The 17,175-nt window shown below is 39.2% G+C and overlaps 1 long non-coding RNA gene across 1 annotated transcript; it reads left to right on the top strand.

The window, feature by feature from the left end:
- The first annotated feature begins 1,141 nt into the window (after positions 1 to 1,141).
- Positions 1,142 to 5,474, top strand: LOC140104212 (uncharacterized). Its single transcript, XR_011850269.1, has 3 exons — positions 1,142 to 1,247; positions 3,806 to 3,888; positions 5,264 to 5,474. It is a non-coding gene; the product is annotated as an uncharacterized lncRNA (long non-coding RNA).
- Positions 5,475 to 17,175: the final 11,701 nt, after the last annotated feature.

Raw genomic sequence — 17,175 nt, 5'->3', positions numbered from 1 at the left:
GCTTCATTCTGTCACTCTGTCATGGCCATGCTGTTGCCCATAATTTTGGCATAATGGTGCGATTAAGCAGCCTCAGGGGCATCCATGCATGCTGCCCCTGCTGTTTCCTGTCCATTTCCGTGGTGTTTCCATCCTTTTCTGAGGTTCCCAGGTGTTTGGCCAAGCTTCCCTGTGCAGAGCCTTGGTCCCCTTGAAAAATGCTCGAGTCTCCCATTGACTTCAATGGGGCTCGTTATTCGAGACGAGCACTCGAGCATCGGGAAAAGTTCGTCTCGAATAACGAGTACCCGAGCATTTTAGTGCTCGCTCATCTCTAGTCAGTACGATCATGGGGATACCAAATTTGTATAGGTTTTATAATGTTTTCATACATTTACAAAAATTAAAACCTCCTGTACAATTTTTTTTTAATTTTGCCATCTTCTGGTGCCAATAACTTTTTCATACTTTGTTGTACGGAGCTGTGGGTGGTGTAATTTTTTGCGACTTTTGATGGAGTTTTAATTGCTATAATTTTTAGGACTGTGCCATTTTCGAAATGGCAAAAAAGTGCCAATTTGGACTTCGGGCGCTATTTTCCATTACGGGGTAAAACGCAGTGAAAAAACTTTATTATATTTTGATAGATCGGGCATTTTCGGACGTGGTGAAACCTAATGTGTTTATGATTTTTACTGTTTATTAATATTTATATTAGTTCCAGGAAAAGGGGTGATTTGGACTTTAGGTTTTTTATTATAATTATTTTAAACTTTTTTTTTTATTTTTACTTTTACTATTTTTCAGACTCCATAGGGTACTTTAACCCTAGGTTGTCTAATCGATCCTACAATATACTGCCATACTACAGTATGGCAGTATATGGGGATTTTCCACCTCATTCATTACAATGTGCCGATAGCACATTGAAATGAATGGGTTAAAACGCGACAGCCTCTGGTCTTCGGAAGACCTGAGGCTGTTATGTTGATGGATTGCCGCTCCCCGAGGACGTCACGGGGAGCGACGATCCGTGGCAAGATGGCGGCGGGGGGACAGAGTGGTCTGTTGTGTCCTAAGAGGTTTATAGGATTTAGGAGCACTGTTATTTAGGTGACTTTATACTGTAAGTGACTGTGGTATATTATTGGTGCAGTGTGGAGATGTGGTGTCGGCAGCTGAAGACATCTGCCAGCAAATTCAACAGCCCTGGACGGGAGAAGACGTAATGAGGTCCTCTTACTGATGGAGCAGATTGTCCCTCTGAGGTATTAGATGCCACTATTGTCTGTGTCACTGACCGGCTGTTAGCATGTGTGGTGTCACAGGGGGCCAACAACTTATTCAGTCAATATATACATGTATCAAGGGTTTTTTCTGCTCACCCTCTATTCACAAAAGTAAAAAAAATAGAATTTGTTAGTGTAGAAAAAAAATAAAACTGTACTTTTATTGTCATATTAAAACAACATAGCAATAGTCATACATCTACAATTACTTTTCTGCTTAAAGAAAATCTACCATTAAATATAAGCATTATAAATCAGGGGCACTTACTCACAGGTACAGGCATTGGGACTGTGGTAATCTTCTTATATTTGTTATCCAAGGCCTCCTTCCTTCTAAAATGATCTTTTAAATTTATGTTAATGAGCCATAAGGGCTCTGGTGAGTGTTTCTAGAGCCCCTCCATGCTGCAGTTTACAATTTGAAAAAAACACTTCTCCCTCCCACTCTATTATGAAAGTTCCACTGCTGCAGAGAAATAACATTAGGCAAAGGGAGGGGGAAATGCTGAGAGAGCAGAGTAGGGAAGGTAAGACAGTGTGGCAGCCCGTGAAGCTGCAGCACAGAAGGGCTCTGCCTTTCTGGTGAATTAGCATAATTATAAAAGTTGATTTTAGTAAAGGCAGGGGACCAAGAATAATAAATATAAACAGATTATGACAGTCACAGTGCCTGTGTTATCATGCTGGATTTTGGTGGTAGATTTCCTTTAAATGATTTAGTGCCTGGGATAGCGTTTCCTCAGGAGTGGGGCCATGGATAAAACTAAAAGTAGGGCCTCAAAATTAAACTATTTCAAGAGTCACATTCATTGTTCCCTTTAGCTCTGCACAATAATAACACTTAGTAGTTATACACAGTAGTATGGTAAGGCCATCTGTAATATGGGACTGTAGGGAATTATAAAGGAGATAGACAGATGATTGGTAGATTGATGATAGAAGATAAATATTATTTAAAGATTTATGGATGAATAAATATATAGTAGATTATATAGATAGAAGATTAAAAGCTAGATAGATAAATGGTTAGATAGACAGAAATATAGATAGGAAATAGGCAAATTATAGCAGATAGATAACTAGACAGATAGATATATAGAGAGATAGATGATAAGCATCTTCACCCGGGCATTTAACCAAGTGGTACTAAAAGAGCGATACATCCTCTGCCCACAAAAGTCCACATGCAGGGGACCCCTTTAGCACAGGGGGCCCTGGGCAAATGCCCAGTTAGCTGCCCCCTAATGCCAGGCCTGACTTTCCTGTGGCTTTCCAATGTACAAAAGCAGAAAATGTGAATAGAAGAACAATACCAATACCAGTTATGGTCACACAAACATGTTTTGAAGACGGATCCCACCTGTTGCATAATTATAAGGTGCTAAAAAATAAACCTCTTATGAAATAACAAGACACAACCTGTGGGTGAAAATTCCCAAAGCTTTTCTTTCTATAGGATCACATGCAACAGACTTGTATTTAAGAGGCTTTCCTCTTTGCACAGTGTTTTTCCCTCTAGCATGCTGCATGTATGATGGTGTGAGATATCCAAGCCTGAGACAGTCTCACTTCGCTTTATTGTACATCAACATTTGGTAAATTCTGATTGGCTTACATTTTATATGTCTTACAACTGCACAAGGATTATTATGGGTTTTATATGGACTTTACTCTTCATCTTGTAAGTACTTGTAACACTGAATGTATCTATAATGTATATAATAATTAATAATAGACCTGGGGCTGCCCAGTTACTTTACACTTGTTTCTGTATCACTTTGCTTTACACATTTATAAACTGTTTAAGCTGTTAATTTATAAACAGCATATTTAATATAACATCTAATATATCACTAAAGCAAAGTATGAAGAGTTAGGTAATATTTGAAAAACTTAGAAATAATTGATTTGTATACACGTATTTTGTAATGTTTATTCATAAATAGAACTGCTATTAAAGGTAAATGGCAATTTCTGGTTTCCTTTGCTTCTGGCAGCAGTCTAGCAATGAATTAAACACATAGTGACATAAATGCTTAAAGGACATCTACCACCAGGATGAAGGATTGTAAACCAAGCACACTGACATACTGGTGTGTGCCCCCTCTGGCAGGATATGCTCTTCTTTTAGCTTCTTCGGCACTGGTTTTTACAAAAAGGTTTTAAAAATTATGACAATGAGTCTGAGGGGCTCCAGGAACCATTAACAGCTATGGAGTAAAGAGCCCCTCAGGCTAATTTTTATAATTTTTTTAACTCTTATTTTGTAATAATAAAGGCAGAAGAAGCTAAAAGAACAGCAGATCCTGCCAAAGTGGGCACACACCTGTATGTCAGTGTGCTTGGCTTACAATTATTGATCCTGGTGGTAGATTTCCTTTAAAGACTGATAGTGGTTTTTATTTTTTCCCATTGTGAGGAAGCCTGATGAAGTGGTTAAATGTTGGTGTTGCGCATAACTTATATTGTAATTATAAAGTTGCTATAAAGATATTACAGCCCACATACTCACCTCAATCACCTCGGTTTGTCTTCAGTTTTAGAGAGGTTTCACAGACTATATGTTGGCCATATTTCCAAAACCATACACGTGTGTGAACCTAGAATGACAGCATCATAGGTGAGTTTAATCATGTATTGAGTATGGGATAGTATTCCCACAATGAGGCTTACAGCATCAAAGGTGACAATGATGCGTGGAAGTCCAGGTCCCTGCATTTCAGTCTGTGAAGTAAAACTCAACTTTTCTAGAGAAATACAGATTTATTTTAGTTGTTTTTTGTTTCATTACTTCTGGGGGATCTTACAGAGCATGTGGGTGCTGGGCCAGCTCACGGAGGACTCCACACTCATAGCTCCACAGCTACAGAGAACGGAGTCCTACCTGAGCTTGCCCTGTGCTGATATCTTGCTGTAGAACCCACAGTAGGACTTGGAGCTCATCCAGAGGGTCGGCAGTGGTACTTATGGAGACCTGTATAAAATCTACAGACAGGAGAGATGACTGTAGTGAAGATTATTGAACTGGTGCCTGGTGATGATTTACTTCTAGGGAAGGATATCTCATTATTATAGAGCAATGGAGACAGTATATCTATTAGGATAATAGGCAGGTCCTGGTAGACATGTAATTTTTTTTTCAAAGTCATAGAGTTAAATTTTGCTTATACATACAGTTTCTTCTTTGAATTCAATGGTTTTATATAATGGGGCATCATTTAAAAAAAAAATTTCCTTATAATTTGATAAATGCAACCTCAGTGGAACAACACCACATAACAAATTATAGAGGATCTTTACCACCATGAGCATCAATAACTTACAGTAAACATTTTCTGTATGCTTATATTATTCCAGAGGCAAGACTTTTACACCATGTAAGGTCTGTAGAGTCTACGATCTAGCTTTAGCATTGCACAGCCTACCTTGCAGTGAATTTTCCTGGGATGTCCACCACAAGACATTTTTTGAAAACGGGTTTAGAAAAGGGTTTACAATTCTTCACAGATTGCAAGGAAACCACAATTGCTTAGATAATTGCTGATGTCTTTCCTCCTTCAAATTTCAGTACTATACACTTAAATCCTCCAGACCAGAAAGCTGCCAAAACTTCGACTTTTATAAAGGTTGTCTCACTTGCTGATGATCAAATAATCCAGAATCTGAACAGTATCTAACTACTACCTTGCCTCTTAATTCCTATCAACGCACTAATGGTGCCCTTAGCATTTCACATAATGCCTTTGCATTGTCGGCCTAGTTTTTATACATATGAAAAAGGTGATCGGTTGTGTGTAATACACTTAAAACTTACTAAGGACCCGATGTTTTATTTTATGTCCTGATATGTAAAACCATAATATTCAAAGAGTGTATTTTATTTTTTTAAATGACTATATTTTGCTACTATATATCATTATACATAAGACACTAGCTGCTTATTGTACATTGCTTATATTGTACACTGCTATAATCCAGTCTTTTTCTGTCCTCAGAATGAAATTGATAAAGATCACAGCAGTTGTATTGCTTCTGCTTCCTGGCTCACAAACAGCTAAACTACAGAAAAATTGTACACTCTTTTCATCTGGAAATTCATTTGGGTATGTTAAACATGGAGAAGTGATGTTGGCAGGGATTTTTCAGATTGGTTTTGCAACTCACTATGTAAAAAGAAACCATCTGACACATTCACCAGAGGATCAAATATGTGACATGTATGTAGAGTTGTAATTTTTTGTTATTTTTAAATAACAAATTGTAATATTTTACAGCTTGCTTGCTAGGTGTAAATTGTACTCCCTAAAAAGATGTAAAGGAATTATGTATTTTCTCTTTTTTCTTGAAAATTAATTTGCCTACTCACTAACATACACACATTGGAAATACAGCATAGATAAAGTAACAGACTCTATCATTCAACATACATTTGGTATCAGAACCAGGTTTACTATTTAGATATGGTACCAGAACAAGCCTTACTACATTCAAATGTTGCAAGAACCAACCTTACTACAAATAATAATATAGCTAAACATCATACGTACATATGTCCACAGAACTGAGCTTCATACATAAATATGGCATCAGAACTGATCTCACAACAATACAGCATTAGAACCAAGTTTACAACATAGAGATCGTAATAGAAAGCCTACTGAATAAATACAGTGCCTGATACAGATACAGTGCTTACTTCACAGATGCAGTACTGAAATTAAGCTTACTACAAAGACATAATACCAGAACCAAGCTTTCTGCATAGATGTTGTACCAGAACCAAGCTTACTACAAAGAGATAATACTATAACTAAGCTTACTACATAATTATGGTACCAGGACCAAGCTTGCTACATGGATATAGTACCAGAACTAATCTTACTACATAGATATGATGCCAGAATGCATTTTACTACATACATATTGTAGCAGAACTTATCTCCTTACATAAATACATACATACATCTACATAGATATGGTAATAGAAACATCCTTGCTCTATTACATTATCTATCTTGATACATAGATACAGTTACAGAAACAAGCTTACTATATAGATGCAGTGCCAAAAGCAAGCTTACATGCAAGATTACTACATAGACAAGATACTAAAAACAACTTTACTCCATAAATATGGTACCAGAACGAAACATACTAAATAGACGCAGAAACATGTTTACTCTATTAATATGGTCCAAGAATTAATATTATCATAGAAATACAGCACCAGGACCAAGTTTAATGTATAGATTCAGTACTGGAAGCAGCAGATTAAGTATCAGAATCTAGCTACGCTCTTCTGATATCAGTTGTTAACATAAAGGTGCTCATTCGCATTAAAATGTTGCTCAGTTTTAGTCACCTACTTGGTGGCAGTGTAATGTAGTACGCCAACTGCCTGTGACGGGTGGAGAAGGGAGGAGGGGGTGAGAGATTTTCGACCAAGGCTAGTTCACGGTGCGGTGAGTTCCCTGAATGTGCATTGTCTGACGATAATGCACTGTGTTCGCAATTCACTAAGATCGTGTGCCCAAAGCATGTGTCACTTCCCCGCCAAGGTCCGCCGGAGTTCACCTTCTACTTCCAGGTGCATGTAAGTGCATTGTCTTGTGACACAATTTGAAAGTTAAATCCCGCTCTCAGTCCAAATCAGTCATATCGTCCAACGGCCCAGCCCCTGATTTCTGGTGCATGAAAGCCACAATGCGACACAATCCCAGCACAGACACCTGTTAAATACCTGTCCAAGCTGCGCAAATCCCGAAACTGGCAAACAGTCTAACAAAATTGCGATTCACGACCCTCAGTAAATGAGCCAAAGTGTGCTCACTGCAGTGTGACCAGGTACATGGCCAGATCATGGCCACAGTTAAGTTGTATTAATGGGGCCACGGACGTGTAGAGAACTGTGTAGGACTGCAAGGCTGGAAACTCAATGAAAGACCACCTATTGGTCCCACATCCTCACTAAAGAAGACTTGGGAGTTTAGTTGTTGCCAAGAAGGGCACACACAGCTGAGTGAGTGAAACAAGGCTCCCTTGGCCATTAGCCTCATAACTGATGTGCTATCTATTTCAATTGGAGATGAAACTAAATGGGGCTTTATCATAAAAATGGTGAAATGTATGTTTTGTTTATTTTTGTCTTTTAAATCTAGACATCCATATACCCATTGCAGATTTGGACTTTCTTCAAGTATATTGAAAAAAGTAGCAGGAGTTGCAGGCAGAGGAAAAAGCTTTAAAAGCGGAACTGTCATTCTGAGAAAAAGGAAAAAAAAACCATAATTCTTCTTCATATGTCCCTGTGAATCATTCCTCTAAGTATTTTACCTCTCATTCCCTTTTTATTGTCCATAGCAACCATCCAGTGATATAATCTGACAGTACTTGCTGCATCTTTCTTTCTTTTTGCCCTCACTTCCCTCAATGCAGCTCTGGTACTCAGAGGGCAAGATGGTGCTGCTGACCAATGAAACCATAGCTTGGCGTTTCTTCTCTTACTCTAATTATGCACTGCTTCAGACAACATGGAATCACAGTGTTGTCCATGACAGGCAGAAGTAATTAATCACTGCACCATCCCCCAGCTGTTGTGTTTGAGACATCCAGCTCAGGTTGATTAGTCCTGTCTTGACAGTTCTGGAAGCTCTGTGTAATGTGTTTATGAATGGCAGCCTGCATGCAACTCAGCCTTCCCAAGGTCCTGAATTTTATATTTGTTTTTTGAGCAAAACCACTAGGATCAGGGATTAAACAAGATATGTTTCTGCATCAGTGTAGTTACAGCAATCTCAAGGTATACAAAATGGAGAAAAGTATTTTCACTATGACCGGAGCTCCAAGGATTCTTCTTCTCCCTCTTATTTTATCTTAAAACTTCGATGAACAGCACCAATCTTCAATTTCTCCTGCTGAAAGTATGTCACCATTCAGACTAGCACCATCGCACTCTCATTCTCCTCTTTTAATTGTATTGTAACTGGAAGAAAATATGCAGGCAGATGGTGTGGTACGTTCCAACAAGGTTAAAATTTATTCCAATTCATCATACTCACAAAAACCATTAAAAATGCGCATATCACAAATTCACATAACGGGACGCTAGCTTTCTATCCGCCCGACCCAGGGTTTCGCCAGGCAAGGCTTCTTCCGGGGCGTTGCCGGCGAAACTGTGCACCACGAACAACTGTGTTTTTGTGCAATCTCAAGGTATGTTTGGTTCACAATACATAAAAACAAATGGTAAAGTTCCTTTATACATGGACACATACACACAAGCAAATGTGAAGGTTGACTCAGTGGAGACTGACTCACTATATACCAGTAAAGAAGATGGATGCAGCTGAGTTAAAAGGGAGCATTTATCTTCCGAGAATGAAAACCACAATCCAGTCAAAAGCCAATGGCTTTAACTGGTGACACTGTTTGCAACTACTGAATGTAACATTAAAGCAAAAATAAAGTTTGGATAATGGAGCCGGATTGTGCTTTTAATTCTCTGGATTTACTCTCACACACAGTCGGGAGATCGGTGCTTGTGACGTCCATGGCTTGGGGGAAGGGTGAGCTGCTTTACTATTTCCTGGACATTTATCTTTGGTCTGAAGCACTGCTCTTTTATGGAGCTTTTCTGCTCCATTGTTTTATCATTGTTGTTAGTTTTTTCAGTATTTTTACAACTTTTTAGTCACTATTTATATTAATGGCAGTACGTTTTGCAGAACCCATTACAGTTGTATTTTTGCAATAGTACTTGCTACTCGTCTGGTGCAATTCAGTAGTAAATTTTGTGCCAATATCTGGAACCATGCACAGAACTTAGATAAATATGGCATAAACCAGGTTTACTGTTATAGGATATCTACCACCATTTTATCAAAAGTATACAGTCCTATAATGCACCTGCACTACCTGCTGGGGATGACTATGCCTGTTTTAACTTCCTCCGGGGCCTCCATCAGATCCAGAAAATAAGATTATAAAAGTATTCAAATGAGCCAGAGGAGCTCAGGGTTCCGTCAGCAGAGTGCCTCCTGGCTCCTCCGAAAACTAACTTATGCACGTCCCACGCTTCATTGTTATGCACCCCTCCAAGCCTTCTCTACGGCCAGACAGTTGGGTGACATCCCTGGCTGAAATGGATGTGAGTGATGACATGGCCGTGAAGTCAGTAAAGGTCCTTTAGCCTACTAGTGGCTACAGTGTGTTCTGCTGTGTGGCAGCTGCCTGTCACCGGAGAGCGCTGGGAGGGGTGTTATGATTATTATAAGACATGAGTGGATATGCGGACAGTCGTACGTTCCAGCAGCACACAGGCTGCCTCACACCAGAACATATACTTTCCTGTGTTTACTAATACTTTGTCCATAACTGATTCATTTTCAGACCTTATATGCAATACTTACGTCATTACCTTGCATTTGATTTTGCTATTGAAGAAATAAACAAAAACCCCAATATTCTTCCTAACATCACCCTGGGATATGATATATATGACACCTGCTACTTTAGTGAACAAGCAATGCAAGCCACAATGAGAGCTCTGTCCGGGGGTATAAAGCACTACTGGAACTACCGGTGTGGAAACAGAGGCAAAGTCATAGCATTTATTGGTCATCGGCTTTCTACTCCTTCACAAGCCATATCACACATGCTCAGTCCATATGGATACCCACAGGTAAGGTTATGGGGCATGTATTTATCAATCTAGAAATTGACTACAGATTTATATCTTATGTTGCACCAAAATTCTGTCTAAAATTCCTAGGGGACATCTAGTCTAGACAATGGAACAGAACATCTTGGTGTCTCTCTTTGAGAGGTTTACATCAAAGCATATACACCAACTTTCAGTTTAATTCTGTTTATCCGACTTTTAAAATATATGCTGCAATATCCACATTGTAATTAATAAAAAAAATGTGTCAAAAAAGGGAAGAAATGCAAGCACCACACTTCCCAAAACCTCTTGTCGGCTATGCACAAATACTGTAATATCAGGAAATACTAAACACTTTTTAATAATGAAATTATGAAGAAAAATGTGCGGCACTCACCGATAAAAGCAGTCCATTTTATTTCATTCGGCAATTAACATCTGAAACATCATCGGGCAAAAGAGAGTTATAGCAGGGGGTTGCAGATGACAGCCGTCTCGCGATGTCCAGCGCTTTCTCTAGCCTCTTCTAGTGAATAGGAGATGCAGTGATGGTGTCCTCTGTTTCACCCTCTCGGACTGTTTACTTTTTATGAATGAGTTGGGTCAATTTCCATACTTTCCATAATTTATTTCAGGCATCCATATTACTGAAATGAGCCTGTCTCGGCAGATTATATTTTTTGTGAATTACTTCTTATTAGTGATGATCGGAACTGATCATGGGTGTTGTCCTTTACATGTCAGCATTTTGGCAGTGATCTTGACAGTCCCCGTGACGTCATGTGCTACCAGCAATTACATGCCTCGGGCAGCATGTAAAAGATAACAACTGCGATCGGTGTAACTGGTGGGTGAATGGACCCATTTAAAGGGTTAACACCCACGATCGGCACTGAATCCAAATGCTGATGGGTATCACTATTTCTTTTGTGTTTTTCAGATAAGCTATGGAGAAAATAGCAAAATTCCATTATTTTACTATACTGCACATGGTCCAAATGTTGTGAATAAAGCTATAGTGGAGTTACTACAGTATTTTGGTTGGACATGGATTGGGATAATTACAGATATGGAAGATGAACTAATAAAAATCAGTGAAAATCTTAAAGAAGAAAGTCTCAAAAGTGGGATTTGTGTGGAATATATGTATAATCTCCCTGGAACCGTTTTTGACATAGACATAAATCGTATAATGACATCAAGATCAAGAGTTGTTATTCTTAACATTTCATGGAAGTCATGTCGTTCAATATTTAGACTAATTTCAAAGTTCTCAAAAATTATAATCCTTACAAGAGACCTACTGACAAGTGAATGTATAAATGTGGAAAGTTTTTCTTCTGTTTTCAACGAAATCTTGTTTTTTGTTCCTCAAAAAGGAAATATTATTGGCCTTAAGGAAGTTCTTCAAAAAGCCAGCCCTAAGAAATACCCAAATAACAGGATCATAGAAAATGTATGGGTATCATACTTTAATTGTTTGCCATCTGAATTTAGTACCAGAAAAAGGTGCAATCAAAACCTTACTTTTGCAACTCTTCCTAACCTAGTGTATGATGTTGATAACTTTCGGACAACCTACAGTGTTTACCTTGCAGTTTATGCCATTGCTCACAGCTTGAACAACATGTACATGATTGATTATAAATCTGAGAAACACCTTGAATCATTTATTCAGAAGATTCATCCAAAACAGGTGATTTAAAGCACAACTCCATCATTTATTTTTGACAAATCAAAAGCTCTTTGGATGTAGGACAACCTTGCCTATTATCTTGATTACTTATGTGCAGCATTTTCTTTACCATCCTCATCAGATTAACCTATTCCTGAAGTAGCCATTTCCACTAGCTTTGCTAATTTTTTACTTATGAGTCCGTCGAGTTATTTACATGATGGTTTCACTGAGGGGGAGGGTCTGCTGTTCCCTGCTCACATAGGAGAAAGGACAGGAATGTAATGTGACTGTCCTCTCTGTGTGTAGCTGAGAGGTGTAACAGAGCTGAGTGTAGAGATCTTTGGATGCAGAAGTCTCCCCTATTGAGGTAAAATATCTCCACTGCTCCCTCTCAGTCTTTCCATCTCAGTCTGTGATTCTGCAGAACTTTGTCTCTCTCTGCACCTCATGCTGTGTCATGCACCGCCACCCCCAACCTTCTGCTGTCCAGACACTATCTGTACAACAAAAAAGTAATTATCCATTAGTGCTCACACATCACAGACTGTACACTTCATGTTACTGTTTCACTGCTAGTTTCTACTATTTATTACAGGCTTTATGTTTTTCATGTGATAAAAGCTGCGGGGCTGCATAAAAATAACACATTGTAGTTTACAAACAGTAGTATGCTAAGACAATGTAATGTAATATGATAGGTAGATCGATGAAAGAAGATAAATTTGAAAGATGATATAGATTTATAGACCCATAAATATAAAGTAAATTATATATAGATAGCTAGATAGATGATAGAAGATAGACATGAAAGGTACATAAATACAGTAGAAGAGATATAGAAGATTGATTGATAGATCGATAGATGATAGATAGGAGATAGCTAGGTAGATAGGAAGATATACAGACAGACAAAAAGCTAGATATATAAATGGTTATATAGACATATATATAGATAGGAAATAGACAAATTATAGAAGATAGATAACTAGACAGATAGATGATAGATATATAGGCAGGAGATAGATGATAAGCATCTTCACCCGAACATTCAACCAAGGGGTATTAAAAGAACAATACATCCTCTGCCCACAAAAGTCTACAAGCAGGGCTCTCCTTTAGGACAGGGGGCCCAGGACAAATGCCCAGTTTGCCGCATTCTAACTTCGGTTGTGGATACAGGAAAATGTTAGTCTCCGCCCACATCACCACTGTTGAGTAGGATTTATGACAAGCAACTGCAGAACAAAAAATGCCATAACTATGGAAAAAAGGTGAGGAACACAATATGGGTATTGTTATGCTTCAAAACTTTTGACAGAGGCTACAGTATTTACAACACATTTACACTAGAAAGTAGCAAGTATTTTAATATTTTTTTGGGGGGAAAAGAGGATGCTGTGTAGCATTTTGGAGATGGACTCTATTTTCATTCATATTTTCTATATGATATTATCTTATTAACAGTTGGATTATTTCCAGACTGGGACATTGAAACATCTAAAATAAGTGAAATCTTATGTTCTCAGCGAAATCATTTGCAGAGTTATTTACACTTTTATTAACATCTTACGCCACAGCCCTTTTAGTTGTACCATATAATATTTTGTGCAATGTACTTGGAAAAAAAGTAAAGGGGTTTTTGAATGGCTTTCACTGTGTGGTCCAAATGACACAGTGCCTTTTTTTCTTTGGATCAGTACCATTCAATCAAATTTCAGTAGCTTTTTATTTTTTTATTTTGTCACCACATTCTGACACCCATAACTGTGTACACAGCTGTGTAGGGAGCAATTTTTTGTACAGTTGTTATGCATGGATGTACAAGAAGACAGACACGAACTGTGATCCTTTCACAGCAGCCCCTTCCTAATTTCACAGGCTATCCTAAGTGGTAGGTGACAACTAGCTTGCGGTCCCTTCTTTCAACACAATGCAAAAGCAAAAACAATGGCCCACTTTGCCTGTGTATAGTGCAGAGGGCACCGGATTCATGATTTCTGGCACACATTCTTCATGAATCTGGCGCCCTCTGCACTGCTCCAACAGAGTGCACAACTTTTTTTTGGTGCTACTTTAACATAGGGCGTGCAACACATTTCTGTCGGACTTTGCATAAATCATTTGAATACATCTGCTGCGCGGTCCGACTGAGCTCCGGAACACCCCTTTCAGCGCAGAATTTTGTGTTGCATGAAGAATAGTACAACCCCGCCACAAAATGGTCTTGTGTGACACATCTGTGGTGCAGGCACTTATTAAATACAGCAGTTTGCAAGGCAGACAAGCAGGGAAGAAATATAAGTGGAGGAAGATACTGTTCATCTCAGCTTACTTAACTGTTTGCAACCTTCAGTAAAATCAACAGGGTACAATTAAGGCAGCCAGGAAAGGAACAAAGCTTCAGACTAGTAAGGATAGAATATAACAAAATCACACTCTGCAGCACATCTGCAGCCATACACCAGAGGATGGAGCCAAAGTCTGAATGGGCAAAAATGTCAGAACAGTATTAAGTAAATTCCTAAACTCCCCCCGACATTAAAAACATCCAAAACAAGGCAGTGCAAATGCAACCTTATATTCTGCTGTTAACAAACACTTTTGCTTAATGTAGATTATTTCCGTCCCCACAAAAAAAGTCTTTGATCATGATTTCAATCGACCTAAACAACTTAATTTCTATCCCCACTTCACTTATACTAACAACAAGTGTGGCAGCACAATTATCTTGACCAAGGCCACTTTGTCACGCTATGCTTTTCCCATATTCTCATCTTTGATTTGGGAATGGGATAGCTATTATTGGAATATCCTTTAGTTCTGTTTTCTTATGTATTTCCTTACCTTGATGCAGAGGAATTTAATTCATCCTGAGGAAGCAGAATGCACTTTTTCTAGCTAAATGTTATCAGCTTTAGCAAATATTATATTATACCCCCTTGTCACTCTGACTATAGAAAGAGTCAAACGTTTTCAGCTTAACCCATCTTAATGAATTGGTACCCAGACATTTATTACAGTTCATTCCCATGAACTTGATTAGCTTTAGGTACCAGACTTGGCCCATGGAAATATTTTGGCACTTATGATAGGAACAATCTGGTGCAGGGGCGTAACTACAGCGGTAGCAGCCATAGCAGGTGCTATGGGGCTTGCAGTGTAAGGGGGCTCTGGCATGGAGTATGCACCATTATATATACATATTATACAGCACAACTTACTGCATAGCATGTATATAACAATGCACATCTTCCACAGTACACAGCATGAATCGGCAGATAAGAAATGACAGGAGTAGAAATCTCAGCACTTATGTATCATTAATGAAGTGACATTGCATAATGTATTTATGCTTAAAGGAAACCTACCACTGCTGATGGTAGGTATTAGATGTAAACACCGGGCACCAGCTCAGGGTGAGCTGGTGCCGGAGCTTACTTTTGCTAGTGTTTTGAACCGTTATATCGCGGTTTAAACACATTTTGATTTACAGCCCCGAGTAAGCTCCGGCACCAGCTCACCCTGAGCTAGTGCCCGGTGTTTACATCTAATACCTACCATCAGCAGTGGTAGGTTTCCTTTAAATATAATCATAATTTCAGTTTATTCAATTCATTTCAGCTTAACAAATATATTAAAAATGTCCATTTCAAAACTCCTTCCGGAGATGATATTTCTTTTGATGAAATGGGAATATCAAATACACGTCTCGAATTATTACGTGTTGTTATTCAGAACAAAACCTACATAAGAGAGTCTATTGGAGAATACAATCCTCGTACCAATCAAAGCAACCGATTCTTTATTAGAAAGGATTTCATCAAGTGGGTTGAAAGAACTAAACAGGTATGTAATAATATGTAACACATATGAAACATGAAAAATTTTTGACTACTGTGGAGGCCCTGTACTATAGTGGTTACTATGGTGGCCCTGTACTTTAAGGGCTACTGTGGGGGCCCTGTACTGTATTGGAAACTATGGGGGTTCTGTACTATATTGGCTACAATTGGGACCCTGCATTATATTGGTTACTATGGGAGTCTTGTTATTTATTTGAAACTATGCAGCCACTGTATTATTTTGGCTACTATGAGGCTCTGTATGCTGAGGGGAAAGAGGTTCTGGCAGGCACACGTCTGGCGTGCTGGAGAGGAGAGGTGATCGCTCCATACCGTACCACTCCGTACCACTCCGTACCGCTCCGTACCCTGTGAAAAAATAGGACATGTCCTATTTTTTCACGGCATACGGCGCCGTGCGACATGTATCCCTATGGAGAGGGACAGGGGTGAGCAGCGCTCTCCCCCTCCTCCTCTCCCCCGCATTGCCGTGTGCAACGGTAGTGTGAATCCAGCCTAAAAGCGTTGCTAAATGCGGGGCAAGGCATTTTAGATCATTTTGTGGTGCAGATGACATTGGTGCAAGTAGATTGATGAATTTCATGACAATGACAGTTCTCATAGTAAAAAAGCCCTGTCGCCTCTGGTGATTAAACCTTAACTTCTCCAAACGGAGACAGCGCCCCCCCCCCCCTTGTCTTTTGATTTGATTTAATCTGAAACAATTTACTACTATATTTTTTGTATCGACCATTCACATATTTATATAAATGAATCATGTCCCCTCGTAGTCATCTCTTTTCCAGACTAAATAAATCTAGTTGTTTTAATCTTTCCTCATAACTGAGACCCTCCATACCCCTTATCATTTTTGTGGCTCTAAGTTGAACCCTCTCCAGCTCCAGGGCATCCTTTTTATGGACTGGTGCCCAGAACTGGACAGCATATTCCAGGTGAGGCCGAACCAGTGCCTTGTATAGTGGTAATATTACATCCCTATCATGAGAGTCCATACCACTTTTGATACATGACAAGATCCTACTGGCTTTAACCCCTTAACGCTCTGCGCCGTAGCTCTACGGCGCAGAGGTATAAGGGATGTATGAAGAGGGCTCACGGGCTGAGTCCTCTTCATACAGAGGTGGGGGTTTTTGCATTTTGCACAAAACCCCCACCGCTAATAACCGCGGTCGGTGCTTGCACCGATCGCGGCTATTAACCCCCTAAACGCCGCCGGCAAAGTCGCCGGCGGCGTTTAAAAGACGGCGGCGCGTGGGCGCCGCCATCTTTTTTTCGATCGCCACGCCCCCGAACGTCATCGGGGGGCGGCGATCAGTTGCCATGGTAGCCTCGTGTCTTCTTTTGACACGAGGCTATCTGGCAGCTGCATATTCGTTACAATGAGCCAGTGGCTCATTGTAATGAATGTGCTGCAAAAATGCCATATATTGCAATACAGAAGTATTGCAGTATATGGTAGCAGCGATCTGACCATCTAGGGTTAATGTACCCTAGATGGTCTAAAAGATAGTGAAAAAAAAAAGAAAAAAAAAAGTTTAAAAAATAAAAAAAATTAATAAAATATTAAAAGTTCAAATCACCCCCCTTTCCCTAGAACGGATATAAAACATAACAAACAGTAAAAATCACAAACATATTAGGTATCGCCGCGTCCCAAAATGCCCGATCTATCAAAATATAAAAACGGTTATGGCCGGCGGTGAC

This window comes from Engystomops pustulosus, chromosome 10, assembly GCF_040894005.1.
Source record: "Engystomops pustulosus chromosome 10, aEngPut4.maternal, whole genome shotgun sequence".
Taxonomy (NCBI): domain Eukaryota; kingdom Metazoa; phylum Chordata; class Amphibia; order Anura; family Leptodactylidae; genus Engystomops; species Engystomops pustulosus.
The sequence above is the reverse complement of the archived record's forward strand: the minus strand, read 5'-3'. Positions and strand labels throughout refer to the sequence as shown.